Source organism: Trachypithecus francoisi, unplaced genomic scaffold, assembly GCF_009764315.1.
Source record: "Trachypithecus francoisi isolate TF-2019V2 unplaced genomic scaffold, Tfra_2.0 Lachesis_group6, whole genome shotgun sequence".
In the NCBI taxonomy this organism is placed as follows: Eukaryota; Metazoa; Chordata; class Mammalia; order Primates; family Cercopithecidae; genus Trachypithecus; species Trachypithecus francoisi.
In genome coordinates, this window is record NW_022681471.1 from 126108073 (window position 1) to 126123495 (window position 15423).

The 15423-nt window shown below is 48.2% G+C and overlaps 1 protein-coding gene across 1 annotated transcript in view; it reads right to left on the reverse strand.

The window, feature by feature from the left end:
* Window positions 1–12850, reverse strand: part of TBL1X (transducin beta like 1 X-linked) — a 259944-nt gene extending 247094 nt beyond the window's left edge. The window contains 1 exon segment of the mRNA XM_033201595.1: window positions 12565–12850. The gene's annotated coding sequence lies outside the window, so the exon portion shown is untranslated.
* Between the last annotated feature and the right edge of the window lie 2573 nt (window positions 12851–15423).

Consider the following 15423-nt stretch of genomic DNA (forward strand, 5'->3'; position numbering starts at 1 on the left):
TTTCCCACCTCCTTTACTATTTCCCACTGTTAACACGCAAACAATGAGCTCCTCCTGTATGCGATTCCCAGCTAATTACTTGCTACAGGGTTTCACATTTAGAGCCTGCAACAAGTCCATGGTTATCCTGATTTTACAGATGAGGAAACTGAGGCACAATGACTGTTATACTACTATACTTGCCGTCTTTCCCCTTTCCCCACCTTCCTCTCCTGGGGAGGAAGCAGGGGAAGGCAAAGTCACTAAATCAGGTCTCACCATCCGGGAAGTTCGACCAAGCACAGAGATTCTTGGAAATACAACTCTAAAATATCCACAAAAGGGGAATCTATAGAGACAGGAAGGATATTTGTGGTGGCCCCTGGCTGGGAGGTGGGGGTAGAAATGGGTGACAATCAAGCAGCAGTGATATTATTGGGAATTGAAAATGTTCTAAAAGTGGATCATGGTGATGTCTATACAACCCAGTAAATTTACTAAAAATCACTGAATGATACACCTCAAAGAGGTGACTTTTATGGCATGTCATTTATACCTCAATAACAATGTTTAAGAAAACTGACTTAATTTTAAGGCAGACTCAAGAGTTCTAAGTTAAATGACATATCACTGCAAGCTGACATCTTGGCAGGCCAAGGGCAAACATTTATGGCAAAGCCAAGTGGAACAAAGTAACACAGAGCTTGCAAAGGGGATGAGTGCCCAACCTGAATACACAATGTATCTAAGTCAACTCCAGGAGATAGAGAAAGCCAAACACCAGCAACTGCCCAACCCAGTGGTGTGGACCCAAAGAATTTCCACTCCAATGAACATCTGGGCCACCAGAAACCATACAGAAAAATATATTTGTCCAAATACAGAACATTGAATGGAAAAGCAAACAAAACAGGAAATTAGAGAAGGTTGAACATTTACTTTTAGATAGCAAACTACGAATCCAGCCCAAACTTCTCTCACAGCAAACGCCATGCAGAAAAATGGGATTAATGATCCCCGGGCTTGGTCCTCTGTTGTGCCAGGCACATACTATAAAGGAAAGAAAATTCAAAAAGGACAACATACTCTGTGTTTTTATTATGCTTAAAGATGAACTGGGAAATAATGGAAACATACAATATCTTGTTTCAACTAACTTTTCTAAAAACATGTCCAGGATATTCAAAAAATTACAAAACATAGCTAGAAACTAACTACTGGGTGATATGAACAGTACTGACTGAGATAAAAACGAAATGTTTCCATGAGCTAATCTTATTCTATATTTAGTCTGAGTACACTAATATAATTAACTAAGGTTATATAATATTGCTAACTTCAAATTTTCAATTATAAAGCTTCATACAATTATCTGAACTAAAATGATTTGCCTTTTATTTTTGTAGAAAGATGAAAACTGCTAATTTTAATAATCCTATCTTCCTAAGAAGTTACTGCCTTCATTGATATAAATTATGTAGATGGTGCTTCAACAACGCTCTAAAGTTTGTTTTCATAGTCTCTTTCAAGGTTAGTTTACTCATGTCTAGTTTACTCCCATGTCCCAGAGGCTTTTACCATTAGGCCTTCCCATTCCCCTACATACCTCTGTGCCTCAAACTCCCAGAAACTAAACCTAGACAGCTGCCCCTCAAAAGCACAGAAAGTGTGCACTTAGGAAATAAAGTCAACTCTGGTGCAGGCTGCAGAGGTCAGCCCACTTAGGGTCATTCTCTGAGATACATTTCTGAGATATTATATAGGGTGATTTGGACAGCAAATAAGCAAGTGAATAATTAAGAGTGCCGTCACTCAACAACGAAGACAGGAGAGGATTCCAGTTCACAGCTGAAGCAAGTCGGTGGTTTCTCACCGACCTGCTTCCAATATGAAGTCAAGACCAGTCTAAGGCTCAAAGCATCTGGCTAAAAGCAAAATACATTCTGCCATCTCTTTCCTCTTACAGGGGTTGGGCTGTGGAGTCAGATAAGGTATATTCCCAAATATACTCTGCATCTGCTTTATAGTTCATTATAACTAAATTTCTTACTGGGGTCTAAATGCATTGGTCTCCGGAGAGTGGAGACAGGTGCATCAATCTAGACAATAAAAAATTCTACTTCCTGTTTCTCCTCTCTTCACAGTGAGCGCCTTCTGAGTATTACTATAAAGAGAAGCAACAGGTTTTTAAAAAAGTGGACATAAATATTTCAGTTTATCAAAGGACAAATGGAGGTCTATATAGATTCTGATAAGCATTAATCATGGTCGGCATTAGGTATCCTGTTGGTACACAGAAATCTACAAGTACTGCTCCCGGCAGGCTTTTTCATGCACTGCACAAGTGTATGAGCATCATTTCATATAACAAAATTATGTTGTGAATTCAATATTCACAAAGGAGAAAATAGATGCAAACACCAAAAATTACACAAAAAAACTAAAGCTGACATATCAATTATCTGGAGTTAAACAAACTAAAAACTGGTCTGGAAACCCAGAACTACTTGAGGTTAGCATTTCATCTCATGCAAACCAAATTTTCAGCCATTCTAAGCAAACAAGCTCAGCCAGAAGACCTTACATTTAGAGATGATTCCTATTTCTCACCTCCACAGCCCACAATGTGGTCTGAGTTGTGAATATAATTTTTATGTTTATTCACTCTGTAAACACCAGTAGTGTAGCAGCAACTCAGAAAAAAAAAAAAAAACCTACTGAGGCCAGGCGTGGTGCCTCACGCCTGTAACTCCAGCACTTTGGGAGGCCAAGGCAGGCAGATCACTTGAGGTCAGGAGTTCGAAACCAGCGTGGCCAACATGGTGAAACCCCATCTCTACTAAAAATACAAAAATTAGCCAGGCGTGGTGGTGGCGGGCACCTGCAATCCCAGCTACTTGGGATGCTGAGGCAGGAGAATTGCGTGAACCTGGGAGGCAGACGTTGCAGTGAGCCAAGATCGTACCACTGCACTCCAGCCTGGGCAACAGAGCCAGACTCCATCTCAAAAAACAAAACAAAACAAAAAATCATGAGAAATGCAAAAACCAAAACACTTAATAACCATGATAGATGAAATATGTCTCAAAAACAAAGACAAAAACAGCTGGGCGTGGTAGCTCACGCCTGTAATCCCCAGCACTTTGGGAGGCCAAGGTGGGTGGATCACCTGAGGTCAGGAGTTCGAGACCAGCCTGGCCAACATGGCAAAACCCCGTCTCTACTAAAAATACAAAACTTAGCCAGGTGTAGTGGTAGATGCCTGTAATCCCAGCAACTTGGGAGTCTGAGGCAGGAGAATCGCTTGAACCCAGGAGGCAGAGATTGCAGTGAGCTGAGATCACGCCACTGCACTCTAGCCTGGACGACAGAGTGAGACTCCATCTCAAAAAAACAAACAAACAAACAAATAACCAGATTTAAAGATTTAAAGCACCCTAGGACTTTTATCACAACTCAATTCCGGTACAATCTCATGTTGATGTCTTTGAAATTCTGAACAATTTCTGCAGCAAAACGCCTAATTCTCCAGAGCCCTGAGGGCATCCGTCTGATGAAATCGGCTGATTTATAAACAATTCAGTGATTATTAAAACACTGCAGTCATAAAATGCTTAAAAAGCATAGCATTGTTCCAAGGTTTCCTCATGCACCTGCAAACGAGGTACTGTCATTTAGTTCCAAAACATGGGTATTTTTTCAGCTTTAAAAACAACACGCAAAATACAATAAGAGATCCAGTATGTGCATGGTTCCCCGTTATTGCATTCTTTCTTCCCTAAGCCAAATCACTAATATCTGTACCTCTAGAGCAATGTCCAATCCTTAAGCTGGTGGATCTCAAAGTTACTTAATGCACATACATGTGTGTGCAAGCGCACACATACCTTAGTAGCTGAAGCCAGAGGAAAGGGGAGTACAACTGTGTCCTGCCTGCATGCAGGGACGTTAGTATCACCCCCTCTTCCAGCCTTTGGGGACCTACATCATAAATGGCTTTTTTCATCATATATCCTTTTCATTTAAAAATTTTCAGAAGGTGCTCCTAACTCATGTAATTTATTTATTAAATATAAAATACTCAAGTAACATGCATTTCATGGACAAGAAATATATTTTTTACAAGTATTAGAGATTTTTTTAATGGACATTTTCATAATTTCTTCCTGCATCCCAATAAATCTTGCTGTGCACCTGCCAGAGGGCATGAAACTCACTAAGACCCTTTTGGGAATTAAAATCTGAAACAAGTCATTTCTGTCCCCTGTCCCTCCCCCAAATTTAGAGACTACTGGCTTAAAGGAATTACACTCACAGTCCCATAAAATTAATCAGAGCATCCTGTGACATGTAATATACACAAGCATCTCTCCTTGTTCTCATCTGGTCTACAATAATTTCTGTCATGTACTGGACAGGGAAGATCATTCATTCTTATTTTCATGAACTTCTGAACTGAGTGCATCTCAAAGGTTAGGCTTTTTGAAGTATCCTAAGACAGATCCCTGGAAATGGCTGAAGCTGACATAGAACTACCATGTCTTGAAAATGCAAGCTGAATCTGACATTTCCTTCATAATCAAATTGGGAATTAAACCAAACCCCCTTCAAAGGTGGGGACAAAACTGTCCCAAATGAGAACCATTAGTTGGCTGCAACAGTCCAGAGCTCAACATTGAAAATACTGTTCCAATAAGCAAGCATCTTTTCTTTTTTTTTTTTTTTTTTTGAGACGGAGTCTCACTCTGTGGCCCAGGTTGGAGTGCAGTGGCCGGATCTCAGCTCACTGCAAGCTCTGCCTCCTGGGTTTACACCATTCTCCTGCCTCAGTCTCCTGAGTAGCTGGGACTACAGGCACCTGCCACCTTGCCCGGCTAGTTTTTTGTATTTTTTAGTAGAGACGGAGTTTCCCCATGTTCGCCAGGATGGTCTTGATCTCCTGACCTCGTGATCCACCCGTCTCGGCCTCCCAAAGTGTGGGATTACAGGCTTGAGCCACCGCGCTCGGCCGCAAGCATCTTTTCTACCTTCATGTCTAAAGCTTCCTTTTCTCCTGAACCCAGCACCTATCGTGCCCCATCTCAATCTCTCTGATCCCATCGGACAAGAACAAACCTAGACAAGAAAAGGAAAACAGTATCCGACTTGCTCTGAACAGGGTCCTCCAGACTGTCCTGCTACTGTCAGAGGTTGGCAATTGCTGTTTTCAAGTTTATAATTTTGAATTCTTGAGTTTTTATCAATATGGAGCTGGCATTACAGTTGTGTAGGATTCAAATGCTTGATAAGATTCTGTTGAAAAAAGAACTGAAGGCAAGGACACAAGATTATTCCGTTCCCCAAATGAACCAAATGGCAGGGACGTCAATTTCCTCTTCAGGGACACCAACTCCCTATGCTTTTGGGAAATACAACCTGAAACTGTGAAGCCACCTGGACTTTCATAGCAGCTGGGAATTACCTTTGCATACTGGCACTACCGATTTTTACATGGCAGACTTTGGCGACAGTTCTCCACTCAACTTCATTTCTCATCTTTACATAGATGACAAGATAACAGGGACAACTGAAGGAGCACAAGCGTCCAGGTTGAGACAGAATTACCCACAGTGCACTAGAAACTGAAATCATGACTCAGTCCTGCTGAATTTTCCTCCAGCTCTGAAAATGATTTTTTTTTTTTTTTTGAGATGGAGTCTCCCTCTGTCGCCCAGGTTGGAGTGCAGTGGCGCAATCTCGGCTCACTGCAAGCTACGCCTCCCGGGTTCAGGCCATTCTCCTGCCTCAGCCTCCCGAGCAGCTGGGACTATAGGCGCCCACCACCATGCCTGGATAATTTATTGTATTTTCAGTAGAGACAGGGGTTTCACCATGTTAGCCAGGATGGTCTCAATCTCCTGACCTCGTGATCTGCCCTCCTCGGCCTCCCAAAGTGCTGGGATTACAGGCGTGAGCCACCATGCCCAGCCTCTTAAAATGATTTTATGTGGTCTTGTCATATTAAAGTATATGTTGGCCAGGAACAGTAGCTCACAACTGTAATCACAGCACTTTGGGAGGCCAATGCAGGAAGATTGCTTGAGTCCAGGTGCTCGAGACCATCCTGGGCAACACAGCAAGACTCTATCTCTAGAAAACAATTGAAAATTTAAAAAAAAAAGAAAAAAAGAAAAAAAAAGCTGGGCATGCTGACCTGTGCCTGTAGGCCCAGCTACTTGGGAGGCTGAGGCAGAAGCAACACTTGAGCCCAGAAAGCCGAGGCTGCAGTGAGCTATGATCAGGGCAACAGAGCAAGACCCCATCTCTAAAGATAAATAAATAAATAAATAAAGTATTTGTTATTACTGATTCAAGAAATAAAATGGCATCGTGTACAATGAGCTTCTTTTTGTCCAAATTCCCATCTATCAGGAAATTCAGACAAGCAGAAATGCTTGCAGCACTGAACAATACTGCACATTCACATGGACTCTAAAGCCTAACAACAGGCAGGTCCCTAATTGGAATGAGTCAAGCTTCCCTAAAGGGGACACATGCCCTTCTCTTCTTGCTCCAACATGATGGTGCTGGGGATACAATTTCAACAGACCTGAAGGAAGGTTTCGGCGTCTTGGAGAGCTGGCTGGGAAGGTTACCGGCAGGAGAGAGCCTCACCTCCTCCCTACTCCCGTATTCTAGCCTGGGCAGGTGTTCCAGAAAGGAAAGAGCCCTGTGCAGGCTATCTGGGGTCATAATCTCGGTTCCAGGCTCAAGGGAAACAAGCAGAGAAAACTCTCATGTTTTCTTTAAAGCATTCCGGCTACATCCACCACGATAGGAAAAATGACAAGAATTCAAGGCAGACACCCAGGTCAAGAATAAACACTGTGAGTTTTGCCGTGAGCGTTGTTTGTGCTTCTTTCACAGGATCTCCTGGGACTGGAGAACTGCCACACTCCCAGGAATCACTCAGAGGCACCCAGCAGCACAAAGCGCCTTCTGACTCGCTGTGGTTTCTAAACTAAAATGCGCAACTAACTTATCAATGTTTACCAAAATACTGCTTATTTTAATCATGGGAAAACTGATACTCTAGGCACGGGTCATAAACAACTGTCACTTTATCCCAATGTTTAGTTAACATAAAACCATCATCCTGAACCAGTCTGAAAAAAACATGGCCTCCCAGACCTTGAAGCACGGTCCATCTTCCAAACCAAATCTTCACACCTGGGAGGGAGGAGAACGCTTGAGGCCACTCATCCCGCCCTTTAACTCTACACGGTAGAACATGCACAGGTTCTGTGACTTCACACAACCAGGCAGACCACCTCAGGCAGGACAAAAGTCACCAAAACGCCAGGACAAGGATTATATTAGAAAACATGCCACTTCATGAGGTCATAGAAAGCGACATTATGGCCCAAAGTAAAACACAGGTTAGCAGCTCCATAGAACCACAGATGTAGGAATTCATTTTTTTATTTCTACAACAAATGCAAAAACAACTTGATATTTTTAGTCTATTTTATATTTACGTGATTAACCCACTGGGAAAACGGCAAAGGTTCTCAATGAACATGTATCCTGTTTTTAAACTAAAGCCATGACTATAACCTTCCGATACATATTACATATGAAGTACCTTTTGGTAGGAATGTGGAATAAAGGTGAGGGTAACATCCTCTAAAAGGACATCAGAGTCCAGGCGTGGTTGCTCACACCTGTAATTCCAGCACTTTGGGAGGCTGAGGCAGCTGGATCATCTGAGGTCAGGAGTTCAAGACTAGCCTGACCAACATGGTGAAACCCCACCTCTACTAAAAATACAAAATTAGCCGGGAGTGGTGGTGCATGCCTGTAATCCCAGATACTTGGGAGGCTGAGGCAGGAGAATTGCTTGATCCTGGGAAGCGGAAGTTGCAGTGAGCAGAGATCATGCCACTGCACTCCAGCCTGGGCAACAAGAACGAAACTCCATCTCAAAATAACAAAAACAAAAACACATTAGAAAATGTCCCATCTGAACCAATGAGGCAGTAAGAACTAACTGGCATAGAACAAAGAGCAAATAGGCCGAGCGCGTTGGCTTACGCCTGTAATCCCAGCCTTTTGGGAGGTTGAGCAGGTGGGTCACCTGAGGTCAGGAGTTCAAGACCAGCCTGACCAACATGGTGAAACCCCGTCTTTACTAAAAATACAAAAAAATTAGCTGGGCGTGGTGGCACATGCCTCTAATCCCAGCTTCTCCGGAGGCTGAGGAGGAGAATTGCTTGAACTTGTGCACCGAGATCGCGCCACTGGACTCCACCCTGGATGACATAGTGAGACTCTTGTCTCAAAATAAAAAAAAAAAAGAAAAGAAAAAAGAGCATATAACTAAAAGAGTATAACTGGATTGTTTGTAACGCAAAGAATAAGTGCTTGAGGGAATGGATACCCCCATTCTCCATGATGTGATTACACATTGCACGACTGTATCAAAATATCTAATGTACCCCATAAATATATACACCTACATATCCAGAAAAATTTTAAAATTTAAAAAGGAGCAAAGCTTTAGCAGCCTCAACAACACACCTGATTTTTTTCCACTGTGGTTTCTTACATTAAGGAGCAAAGCTGTTCTTTTCCTTGCTTGTGATAACATCTACAGTGCAAAATGTGCTGTTCTAAGAAAAGCAGGTTGGCCAAAGCATACAAAGGCATGAAGTTCGTGTGTCATCAGAGAGAGGAGGCAAAGGTGGTGCTGGAAGAGTGGGTGGATTCACCTAAGGCATTCCACCATGTGTTATATTCAGATGGGATCCCCAAGACTTCCAGAGCACAGCAGATGGGCGGGTGCCCCAGATTCGGGGCTGGGGGGGGTGACTGTGGAGGAACTGTGGGAGATAGAGCCACAAACATCTCTGGGCTGAGGAAATTGTTCTCTCTCTTATGATGGTGGTCACACCAATCTATGCATGTGTCAAGACTCATAATACACCCAAAGAGCCAAATTTAGTATATGGTAATTTAAATAATAAAATTATATAGATACAGCCCTAAAATGTAAGAGGGAAAAGATAAGGGAAAAGCAAGCAAACTACCAGACACCATCGTGACTGATGGTGATACCTTTCCAGACCCAATTCCCAACTTCAGAAAACAGGAAACTATAAGCATGTTAGGCTAGCTGGGCATGGTGGCTCATGCCCGTAAGCCCAGCACTTTGGGAGGCCAAGGAGGGAGGATCACCTGAGATCAGAAGTTCGAGCCCAGCCTGGCCAACATGGTGAAACCCCACCCCTCCTAAAAATACAAAAATCAGCCGGGTATGGTGGGGGGTCCCTGCAATCCCAGCTACTTAGGAGGCTGAGGCAGGAGAGTCGCTTGAACCCCGGGGGTGGAGTGAGCCAAGATCGCACCACTGCACTCCAGCTTGGACTGTGAGAGAGACTTCGTCTCAAACAAACAAACAAACAAACAAAAAAGGCATGTTAGGCTCCAAGCATTATAATAATTCTATCTCCTTCGACTGAGTAAAGTGGCTCACACCTGTAATCTCAACACTTGGGGAGCCCTTTTCCCATGACACTTGGAAGAGGGCCTCCACGAGGAAAATGCAGGTCCACACCCAGCTGGCTCAGCCTGCTTGCTAATTTAACAGCTGCAGGAAGGGAAATGTCTCCAGACATTAGCAAATGCCCCCTTCAAAATTGGGGGACAAAACTGTCCCAAGTGAGAACCATTAGTTGGCTGCAACATTCCAGAGCTCAACGTTGAAAATACTGTTCCAAGAAGCAAGCATCTTTTCTACCTTCATTTCTAAAGCTTCCCTTTCTCCTGAACCTGCCGCCTATCATGCCCCATCTCAATCTCTCTGATCCCATTGGCCAAAAACAAACCTACACGAGACAAGGGAACAGTAACCGACTTCCTCTGAAAACTCAACATATTCTCTTTCCCATCTTAACTTTAAATGTATTCAAATTCCATTTGCAACGGTTTCCAATTCACTTCTGCAACTTTCAGGCATGCCGTGGATTCTCCGTAAATATTGGATGGCGATGGCTGTATGGGAGGGGGCCAGCTTGGGAGGCGCATCCATCTGAAGTCAGGCTCCCGCTGGCCAGGCAGGCAGCAGCCCGGCGGACTCCTTAACGGCTGTCTTTCTCCCCTGGAGATCTGAAACGCCTCTCCTCAGCCTAGGCTCTCTTTGCCCTGCAGAAACATGTGGACTTCTTCAGCCCCTTCCCACATCCAGCTTTGCTTTTGGTTCTGGTGGCTTTCATGTTTGCCAGTCTGGCCAGCATGGTACATGTGTTCCAACCCCACAGAAAGTGAGTGGAGAGGGCAAGACCAGAGGGAAAAACTTGAGTCCAGTCTCCGGCTCACTAAAAATAGTTAAGGGGGAAAAAAGTTTATCTTTCCAACTCAAAAAAAAAAAAGTGTTTACAATATGCCTTTAGTGTTGCTTCCTGGTTGGAACTGATTTTTCAATGCATGCGGCAGTGAAAGATTAACAACGTCTCAGATGTAACATACCAGGTTTTTTTGTTTTTCCTAAGGGAGGAAAAAAGGCAAATCCTAGGCATCAGGAAAGCAGTGCGAGGATGGTCCTGCCTCGCTGGGCAGAGAAGCTGTGATGATCAGCTAAGCCAGGAGGCCCACAGGGCACTTGCTGCAGGGCAGAGCACCGGAATCTGGACGCCCTGCAGAAAACTGGGAGGGGGCCAGGCTCAGGTTCTAGAGGAGGTGTTCTCCTATCCAGCAGGAGTATATCGGAAAATCTGAATTCCTGACACTTGGGACCTGCTGGAGATGGCCTCCCTGTGCAGGGACCATTTTCCCGCCTCTGTTCCTCACCTTAAAAGGTGAAAAAAAATATTCTAACTAAGATGATGTTGTACAGAACCAGTGGTACTGATATAATTGATGGGAAAACTCCAGAAACTGAAACATTCACTTCTAAGTATGTCTACAATAAAATTATTTTTGCAAACTGTTTCCTCTTTAAAACCACTGGCAGAGAGAAGTTCTCGGAGCCCAGTAAAGGGGCAAAATGCCTGGGTGGGGGAGCGAGGGTGGCAGCACTACACCACAAATCTCCATTTTTGCCCTACAGGTGTGTGTTCTATTAAGGGCTGGAATCGCCTTAAGGACCCGTGATCCAGTGGTGAAAAACTTTTGTTGTTTGTATTAGTTACCCAGCTTGGTGGCTTTCCACAAAAATCTGCAGCACATTTGAGACATGACTACCCTTTAAAACAAACGCGTCATACTGAACATTCTTCTGTATTTTATTTTTCCTAATTACATCTTTTCTAGGAAGGACTTGTAAACTTTTCATAAAATCCTCAAGTGCCACTTCCGACACCAAAGCCACTGCCTGGGACCTTAGCAGGGAGGTTGCCTTCCTTCCCCCTCGCCTTCCAGGTTAAACCAGGAACTCAGCGAATGTGTCAGGAGAGGAAAACATCCAGAAGGCAGGTCAAGTCACACATGACAATGCAAAGCAGAAACAGTCGCAAATACAATAGAGGATAGGTTTTTGTTTCTTTTCAGGTTTTGCTCCAGAACATCACTGACTGGAAAATAAACGTCAGTCCCTACCTTTGTGGAACGTCCAACGCAGCTGGCTGGGGGAACACGAGGCCTTGCAGGGAGCGAGTCCTGGCCCCGGTCTGACTGAGCACAGGCGACCGCACGTGAAGTCCAGGCCCTATCCCAGCGCAGGCGGGCCTCCAGCGACCCACAGTTGTCACATATCCGGCCAGCGCTGGCTCCCGAAGGCGCACTCCCCATACCTCACTCCGAGCACCGATCCCATCCTTAGGGAAGGTCCCCCTGGGTAGCAAGGCCGGGGCCCAGGATCTGCGAGACCCACCCCACCCGCCCCGCCAGAGCCCAGGAGCAGCAACAGGTCTGCGCTCTCTCCGGGCGGCGCTCTGCAGACCCTCGACCGGCGAGGGGTGCCCCCAGCCCAGCTGTGGCGCTCGGGCTGGGGAGATGGGCGGAGGACTGGGGCTTCTGACTTCCTTGACAGTTTCTGCGCCTCAGAAACTGAGCAGACGCGGGGCCCGCGCCACCTCGCCCGCCGCTTGCCTCACTTCGTAAGGCTGCGCTTCCACCCGGGTCCGGGCGGGACGGCCCGCGTCCCGGGGATGAATGGGGCTCCTCTTCCCAACAGCGGGGAAATCCCGCCACCGCCCTCCACCCCGGTCCCCCGACCCGTGGTCGCGCAGGTTTGCCCAACAAGCCCCAAGATCGGCAGACAAAGGGGCACCAGAGGAAAAGCCGAGCGCTTCCATAAACTTACCGGCCACCTACCCCTCCCCAAAACAAAGGAGCCCCCCGCCGACCTCCGTCTCTCCCCTCAAGGCGCGCCGGCACTTTGGGGAGCGGCCACCTCGGGGTATTGTTCAGCCTCCTGGGAGCGCGCCGCACCCCAGTCCGAGCGCCGCGGGGACAGTTGGCGACCTGCGCCTCCAGTAGTTCCAGGGGCGGGTGGAGCGTCCGGGCGCCCCGAGTCGCCGGCTAGACCCTGGAGGGTCAGTGCGGGAACCGCCTCCCCGCAGAAGTTTGCGGACCCCGCGCCCGGCCCGCCGAGCCCCGCGCACTCACCTCGCGGCGAACAGCGCAACTTGTGGCGGCGCCGCGCGCCCGTCCGCGCTCCGAACCTCCCTCCGGCGGGCAGCCTCCGAGCCCCGGCCGTGCGGCGGCCGAAGAGGGCCCAGCGCCCCGGAGCAGCCGCGCGCCGCCCCCGGGCCGCCCCCACCCCGCCGCCGCCGAGTCCCGGAGAGGGCGCGGGCGCTGGAAAGTTTCGGTGGCGAATGGCGGCCGGAGGGCGCTGCGGCGGCGGCGCGGCGGGGGCGCTGGCGACTCCTCGCTCCCGAGCGCGGAGTGGGGGCGCTGAGCCGGGCGCGGCGGCGGCGGCGGCGGTGGCGGCGGGAGAGGGCGGAACAGCGGGAGGGACTGGCACGGGCAGTGACCTCCGCTGGGAGCGGTCGCGAGCGCGCGGACCCCAACCGGGAGGACCGCCAGGGGTCCGCCCCCTCCGCCGGCCCCTCCCTCACGGCCGTGGGAGGGCACCCGGCGTCCCACCCGGCTCCGCCCCTGAGCCCCGGGGGAGCCGCGTCCTGAACCAGCCCCTCCCCCACGAGGGTAGGGACTCCGGCTCTGCCCCTCCCCCGCGGCTCCTAGAGGGGACCTGCGTCCCAACCCAGCCCCTGCCCCACGGTCGGGGGACCAGCGTCCCTACCAAGCCCGCCCCGCTCCTCCACGCCTAGGGTGGGTGAGGGGAACCCAAGCCTTTCCCCAGTTGCTCCGGTCCCGGTCCCTTCCCCGTGGCCTCCGTGGGACTGAGAGGTCCCCAGGGCTACCCCCATCACATCCCAAACCCAGCCTTTCCACGACTGCCTCGAGGGGACGGGAACCTCGGCCACCCCCTCTGTTTCTGGGGGGCAGGGGAACCTCGGTCCCTGCTAAAGTGTTACCCTCCCCCACCCCAATAAGGAAGCCACCCAGCTGCCCCAAGAGAACCCCCTGCCACCTGCCCGATGGTGAATCTCCCTCAAAATAGGCGTCTTAGAAGACACCCCAGTAGTCTTTACCCCACCTCAAAAAGTGGGGGCTCCGGCGGAGCCTCGACCTTTGCAAAACACCTCCCAGGAAGAGCCAGAAACGCTTAGGGACAAACTCAGACACAGAAGCATAGGCGCCAGGAGCTCGGGTGTGGGGGCTGAGGAGGTTAGGGGGACCTGGGCCCTCGGGCCTCAGCACTCCCACCCCAAACCCCAGGCTTCAGCCCTCTGGCCCTTGCAAAGCGCTTAATGTTGCAATGGCTTACACGGCCTGGCCCCGGTGCACTTAAGTCCCCAGCGCTCCTTCCTCCCCTCCACGTAGGCTACTCCCCACCACTGGCGGCCTTAACTCAGTTAAACAGATCTCCACTCCCCCTCCCCAGCACCTCTGGGGTCAGCCTTGTTGAATATTTTTCAAATATTCTTGCCCCTTCCTTTACTATATAATGAGTTTCGTGCTAACAGTCCGGTGCACTCAGCAATCTAAACTATAACCTCACTTGCTCTTCCTCGAACACTAGACCATTTGTTGTTCTGGTTGTGGGGGGAGGGGGACCCGAGGTGAGGTTTTTGTTTTTGTTTTTCTGAGACAGAGTCTCGCTCAGTTGCCCAAGCTGGAGTGCTGTGGCGCGATATCGACTCACTGCAACCTCCACCTACCTCCCTGGTTCAAGCAATTCCCCTGCCTCAGCCTCCCGAGTAGCTGGGATTACAGGCGCACGCCACCACGCCCAGCTAATTTTTTTGTAGTTTTAGTAGTTTTAGTTGCACCATATTGGCCAGACTGGTCTCGAACTCCTGACCTCAAGCAATTCGCCGGCCTCGGCCTCCCAAAGTGCTGGGATTACAGGCGTGAGCCACCGCGCCCGGCCGGAGGTGAGTTTTTAAGAGGCCGGTCATCCATCAAAAAGGCGGACCTCAAAATTACCCTGCAAAATATTGCCATAAAACGTCAATGATGCAAAACGACTGTTGCTACACCATCATTAGAGGACATCAATAAAAAAAACACACTTACACAGTCTCCATAATTGTGAATCAGCAGAATAGATTGTGTCTTATTACGTATCAGCTGCCATTCAAGGCCCCCCAGAAGGACTTGGTGGGGCCTTCCCTTGAGCCTGCCCTTCGTTGCTCCCGGGCTCCCTGGGCTTGTGCAGACTGATGCTGAGTATTACATGCAATCGAAAAACGAAGGGTGCAATAGAAAACCCGAGCGAACGAGCTCATGATGCAACCCTGCCCTGGCTACACGTGCTTCCCTTCCCCCACCGCCTGCTGGTGGGAGCGCTGCGTTTTTTCCGCCTGTAGGGTCACATTGTGGTTGATTGATTCTCCTTTCGCCTTGCTCAGTCATTCAGATTTGGAAAGTAAATAACAAGTTGACATCATTACAGCTCTGGGCTTTACGCGGACGCAGCCCTCGGCTACCGCACACTCTGGAGTAGCTGCGCAGCCAACCGGCCTCCTAGCTTGCCAGACCTGCTTGTGGTTAGCAACTGGAAATTCCAAGCTAAACTTGGTTAAAAGGCCTCTTTGTGTGTTTTGATCACTTGGCAGATGCCAATCTTTTAAAGTATGGGAAAGTGGTGGAAATCATCACTCTCAAACTGGAGCACTGTGTGGCCAGGATTTATAGCTGATCTCCTGTAATTGACAAAGCAAAAGAGCTCAGAATTCATCTTGACTCTTTGGTAATAGCCCAATAATCCCACCGGCCTTATTACCCGTAAAGAGTCAATATCTTTTATCATAGATTCACAGGGCCCCAAAGGACACTGTAAGACCTAAGACAGGAAGAGAGAACGTCTGCATTGATCATGAAATCACCAAAATTCCTCTTTTTGAAATACTAGATGGGCTGTAGGTAGGTGATAATTAGACTGTGTTATTTAATCTG